The 6,452-nt window shown below is 39.1% G+C and overlaps 1 long non-coding RNA gene across 1 annotated transcript; it reads left to right on the forward strand.

The window, feature by feature from the left end:
• The first annotated feature begins 1,969 nt into the window (after positions 1-1,969).
• LOC149917561 (uncharacterized) lies at positions 1,970-3,046 on the forward strand. Its single transcript, XR_016467539.1, has 3 exons — positions 1,970-2,059; positions 2,173-2,535; positions 2,672-3,046. It is a non-coding gene; the product is annotated as an uncharacterized LOC149917561 (long non-coding RNA).
• The last annotated feature ends 3,406 nt before the right edge of the window (positions 3,047-6,452 follow it).

Genomic DNA, 6,452 nt, shown 5'->3' on the forward strand with positions numbered 1-6,452 from the left:
GGTAGGTGAACAGTTGGACTGGATGATCTTGGAGGTCTTTTCCTATCTTGGTGATTCTATGATTCTATGATTATAACTGGGTGGGTTTTTTTTTGTTGTTGTTGGTTTTTTTTTCCAGTGTTCCTAGCGCTCACTTTTATTTTAAGGCTTTTTCTTTATTTTTGCTTTTCTACAATCTCTCCCGGTCATTATTATTCCCTGTCTCTTTTGTCTGTCATTTTCTACACCCATGTTTTAAGAATGCCCTTTATTTTTGTTTATCTTTTACATCATTTCCAGCCTTTCTTTTTTTCTTCTTCCTCCCTTCCAATTGCTTCGTTCCTCTTCTCTCTTAATCTTGTTCATTTTCTCACGTGTGAGACCGTTGTTACTTAAGCAGCTCTTCAATGTATAGTTTATGATAGTTGTGAATTGAAGATTCCAAGTCCAACTTGTTGAAGAAGATATCTCCACTGACTTCAATAGGTCAGCCTAAGGGTTGAAACTTGTATGACAGTTTTTCATCCAGAAACTGGGTTTCTGAAGGCTTTGATTACAAACAGAACTATTTACACATTAAAGCATGTTCATGACCACAATTCACACTCAGTGTACTGCATTAAGCTTACTTAATTCAGAACAAAAAAGCTTTTTTTCCCTGCTACCTGTTTATTTCCTATTAAAAACGTGAAATTGTGTTGAAGAAACATGGTCTGAGCTGAGGAGTAGTTAAGAGCTCCTTTCTGTTTTAAAGAAACTGATGTTTCTAGCACAAGTGGTGCTACAGCAACTCTGTAGTTGTAAATTAGTAGTTGCTCTTGATGTGGAAAATAAATATTTTGATTTTAGAATTTGGGATATTCTAGATTCTACTTGCTGCTCGGCCTTCATCCCCACTGAGTGAAAACACCAGGACATCTGAGTTTTATTCCATCAAACAGAAAAATATAAACCACTTCTAAGGACACTATTTAAGCATTTGTTTTGTCTTATGCAGTTTAAGTAGTTGCATTTTTTGTTGCCTATTTCAGTCCTGTTTTTTATCCTGCTGATGAGAAGAAGTACAGATCCAGAGGAAGACAGATGGGCTGAATATGCTGGAAGCAGTCAGAGAGATCTTAATGTGAAAGGTCAGAAATGCTCTTTATTAGCCATATAAGTTTATGTGTTGTAAAAGGAACCATCAAATTCAAGTCAGGTTCCTTGAACTGCAGGAACTATGCATTTTCTCCATTCTGGATGATCAAGCAAAACGAAAAACATGCAAAAATACATGTATAGGAGAGAGGAGTTCTTCAGTTTAAAATATTTTTAATTAAATCTCAGCATTTGATGTGAATATCCATCCTGCATCAGGAAATTTTTGAGTGCTATCATACCCTGCTGAAGTTGTTGCACTCCTGATCAATGGTCTCTTTATCTATTCGAATTGCTCAGCATTTTTTATCCCTTTTCATGATGTTATGTCTTCTCAGCATCTTTACTTTTTCAGTCACAAGCGGTCAAATTCCTTCTCACAGCTACAGAAGTGTTTCCTCTTCCACTTTCATCTCACATGTTGTAGAAACCATTTCCTCTTCCGCTGCCATTATCTGGAATGGAATTCTCCATATCAGTGACTCTTTCATCTCCTTTCAAACACCACGTACATCAGTCAGCCTCTCCCTCAGATAGTCTGGCTAGGTCCTCATCACTTTTACATTTAAATTATAGTTTAATTTATAGCCTCATCATGTAAGCACTTAAGGGATATAATCTGTGCAAATGACCACAATGAAACAGATTAGTTCCGTTTTATACAGCAGTCGAAATGTACAGGTTGCAGACTTGTTTAGTCCATATCTCAGCTTGATTAAAAAAAAATCAAAGAAAGAAAGAGGACTAGGAAGAGGGCTCAGAATGGTGATCCCATGACCTGCCACCCGTGGGAAGGGCACTGTCAGTGCAGAACTACTTCATTGATTATGACAGCACACCACATTGTCACCATCTGAAGCCCAGTCCTGGACTGCCTCTACAGCCAAAATCATGGCACCAGGTCCCAGCTGACAGATGACTTCTGAAGTTCCCCTCCCCAGTGGTATAGCTTACGTGACTAAAATTTTGTTAGATTAATTTGGATCCCGTGCCTGAAGCATTGATTCCTTGGAAAAGCTCACTATAATAACCACCAGGTTTCCTCCCCACAAAAAGCAGGCCAAAAATGCAACGGCAGCTTTAATCTGAGAGTATCCACATGGGCTGCAGAAGATTGTTCGCATGAGCACTGAGTGAAAGCCATCCATGCAGAAAAGAGCCTTTGCAACAGTGGAATCCAGCAAACCTCTGGTAATAGCCACTAATTAATGCACCTTCTGCAGAGCTATTTGCAGGTGTCATGCCCATGCCTGAGCTCTGCAGGAGCAACACCTGAAGGCACAACATTCCCATGCCCTGAGAACCTCTGGCATGTGATTCTGCTATGTATTTCTTGCCTGAGTCTTCTTCTGAGCCCTCTTTGGGCTTTTAAAGGCAGAACTGAGTCCAAAGCATAATTGTGTGAAGTTGCAAGAACAGGTAAGAACACATTTTATATACACATCAGACAGGCTTGAAATTAAAATCTGGTATAAGAGACAACTACTCTCAGATCTAGCTGCAAATGGTAAATAAATCCAGCTTGTAAGTTAATGATCCTTGTGTTTGAAACCAGCATTGAAAACTGCCTGAGGAACAAAAGCTGGAACTGTACATGGAAGACAGAATGAAGTCATCAGCAGTGGTATACAGAAAGCACCTGGATTCTATCATTCTGACCTGGAGATACACTCATGTTGGTTGTGGCCAGAAATTCACTGGTTAGCGAGAGCTTCAGGACTGATCCCCTGGATATGAGCTGTGTGCTGCTGCTCATCTCATGCTCACACCCCATGCTGGACACCCAGTGTCACGGAAAGGCTTACATTACTCCTCCTGCCCCCCTTCTGCAGCTCTGACCAAAATCATTTGCCTCACTTGGAATTCATTTCAAAAACAGATTCATGTGGCGCCTGCTATTCCCCAATAAACAAATAAATTAGCTGCTGTGATATGGAAATTTGCATGATTCACTGTACTTAAAAACTGTTAGCTGTGAACTTATTAATTGAAAACCACAGGATGATAATAAGTGTGTCCTTCAGTCTGAACATGAGTCCCTTGTTATAATGAATTTGTAAAGCAATAAAGATGTGTTTTTCAAGGAAAAAACACTACAGCCTCTGGTCAGCTGAGGACCAGTAGAGGCTCAGAGGGAGACTACTGAGTGCTGGGGGCAAGCAGCTGCTTCTGCCTCTGCTGCCCATCTCCAGCCATCCTGCCTTCACTATCCTGCCCCTTATCCCCTTTTCCCTTCCCTCTGCTCCCCGAACCTTGGGGTTCTTCTTGCTCTCTGGCATCCTCGGGGGCGGTGGGGTGGGGAGCAGTAATTTAGCCCTCGTGTAACATCAATTTTCAGCTGACACTGCTTTCCTTGAAGAATAATGTACCTGTTGGTTTATCTGCTATGCTTTAGTTGTACAGACTTAGTACAACTGAGTGTCCTTCTTCCATGCATTTATGGCAGAGAAACCATTTCTCCTCCCTCTTTCTTTTCAGAAAATTCTTAAGCAAACTATTTGTTTTGCAAATGAGACACAAAGGCTAAAAACTGTTAATCTCAAGTACATATAGGCAGGGCAGACCCACTATGTAACAAGCTCCCCAAATGCATTTGTGTGCCTAATGTGGGGAGTCTAGGTCCCCTCTGCATAGACCAACGCTCTGTACAATCCCAGTGCAGTTCTCACCAGTCTGCACTAGAACGTTCTACCATATATTTTCACAGTCACTATGACTTCTAAACAGGAAAATATTAGTTAAACCTGACAACACACACCAATACTTGGTGTGAATCCTGACAGAATTATCCACTGCTTTGTTTTCTGTATTTTTCCTTGCCTGTTGTCCTTCATTTATTCAGCAAGAAACAAGTCTGCCTCTAGTGCCTGTATTTTAATTCTTTGCTTTGCTGTCCTTGTGCAGAGCTGAGTGCTTCTGAGAGGTGTAGAGCGTTGCACAGCATCAGTGTAGTGTCAGTAGCCCTAATGTCAGGACTCATTTCTGCTTTCCTTATTGATGGCTGTTATGTCTTGCTTTTTTTTTTTTTTTTTAAGTACATTGAAAAATACTGATATTTAATTTAATGCAAAATCTACAACCCTTGGAAAAATACAGAAACAACAAACAACCATAGTGTTTGTGGGATTTCATGTAAACACAGATTTGTATTTCTTTTGTTCTTGACGACAACAGTAAACTACTTCATGCATTGCAATGCCAAGGATTTGGGTTTTTTCAGAAGTGTACAGTAGTTACACGAACCTGTTGCTGTTATTGGCTCAGAAAGGAGATCCGTGTGCATTGCTAAAGATACTGTCTTGTGCATGATCCATTTTATGGAGTAGGACAAAGGCATGATGTAAGAGGCTAGAACTTTTATAGCAGGAATAGCTGAAAGATTATAGCTCAGTTTAAAAACAAAGATTTCCTTTACCTGCCAAACACAGTAAAATAAATAAAACTGGTTTTACCCTACCTCAGCCTTTTCTCATCTACTGGGTGTTTCTCAGTCCATCATTTTATACCACTGTGATTTCTGATCTGCTGTTAATGTTGACAGATCACTGCAGAGGCCCAGCCAACAGGGCCATGTCTGCAGGGGGCTCAGCAGATGTGCATCGTCCAGGGATCTTTCTTCGAAGGGGATTCCACATCACTGAGTCCTTGCTATTGTTTTTAAGGTCACCGACACAACTATTACTTATTTCAGGAAAAGTAAAATGAAATCAGAGTAATATTTCTTTCTTATTAAAATGGTATTATTATCCAGATTATTCTTTATTATATATTCCACAGCTATTTTGCATCTTGTGTCAAAACTGTGAACTTGGAGCTTGGAAGCTCACTCACTCTCCCTAATACTTCACAGAAGGGAATTATGATATCTGTGCTTTCAAATGTAAAACAGAATATCTTCAGCAGATCAGCCATTAGGTAAAAGCACTACTGCTCAAAAGCTGCTGTGGGAAAATTGATTTCAACCTGTAGCCCATCCACAAATCGTAAGAACATTAGAAATAAAACAAGGTTATACATACTATCATTATCTATACTCCCTCTTTAACATTTATAAAAATCCAAATAAAAATGAATCAAGAGTGTGACAATCAAATTTCTGAGGAATAAAGTACAAGCCTGCCTGAAAATTCTAGATCTTGTTAACAGAGACTGCTATTTGTCTAAAGGACACCTTTTAAAAATGCATAATTTAACCAGAAAGGCAAGAAAATTATTTGAGCTCACTAAATGAATGCACATGACTAAAACATGAAAAAATCAAGCTTGACATTCAAGATACATCTGAAGTTAAAGGGCAAGAAAATCAAATAAATCAAAAGAACATTTTTATATCAGAAAACCTCAAGAAACTCTTCCATGTCTTTCAGAGTCACAGAAGCATGGCCCATGTTATGATTTTGTATTTATTTTAAACTAAGTTATATCTCACCGTTATCTCATAGAGTTCAGAGAAAATTGGCCATGTCAGAGAAGAGCAAGAACTGCCCAGCTCCTAAGACACCTTTATTAGATGGTCCTTAATACCTGATTCTTGTTAATACAAACTGAAAATGTCTTAATGAAGCAGGAAAGTGACTCAGGCAATGAACAAATAAAAAGGAATCTGGTGAGGCAGTAGCCTAGATTAACATCAGACCCACAAATATTAAAATAATGTCTTTTTCTGAGGCATTTTATCACTAGCATGTATCAAGGGTTTTAAGGAGGAAAAAAATAACCAAACACAAAAAGAATCAAAAGAAGGAGTCAAAAGTTGAAGCTTGTATATTCAGTACTCAGTCAAGCGACAGGGCTTTCAGTTGTTGTTGTTGTTTTTTTTTTTTTTTAATGAAAGGCACACAAATAATAGCTTCAACATCTATAAAAACCAGATTCTCAGCCTACATCCCCTTATCAACTCCAGTACTGTTATCAAGGATGTTTTAACAACTGTCCTTCTTAAGGCTTTCTTAGGTGATAAAAGGAAAGCAACCAACTAAATAGCAAGGAAGCAAACTCAATTAAAAAAGAATCCTTCTCAGATCATTTAACATGTTAGAAATAAATGGCTGCTACATGACCAGGGTCCCCTTGGATTAGTGTGGGTATACAGGCTGGGCTGTAACGCTCACTTTATGAATCAAGTTTTGAAGTGGCGACTTTAATCCTCTGTGGGAAAGAAGATGTAATGTTTTTCTCCCAGAAATGTTAAGGACATATTTTAGTCCTTAGTCCTGCCTTTTAGTCCTGGCATGCCAAAGACTGTAACTAAGTAAGTCATAGAGGAGGTGGACATGAGGAGCACGTGTTCTTTGCTACTGGAGAAAAAGCCAAAAAGGCTGCACTCACTCCTTGGA

This window comes from Phasianus colchicus, chromosome 6 (assembly GCF_987193195.1).
Source record: "Phasianus colchicus chromosome 6, bPhaCol1.hap1.1, whole genome shotgun sequence".
NCBI lineage: Eukaryota > Metazoa > Chordata > Aves > Galliformes > Phasianidae > Phasianus > Phasianus colchicus.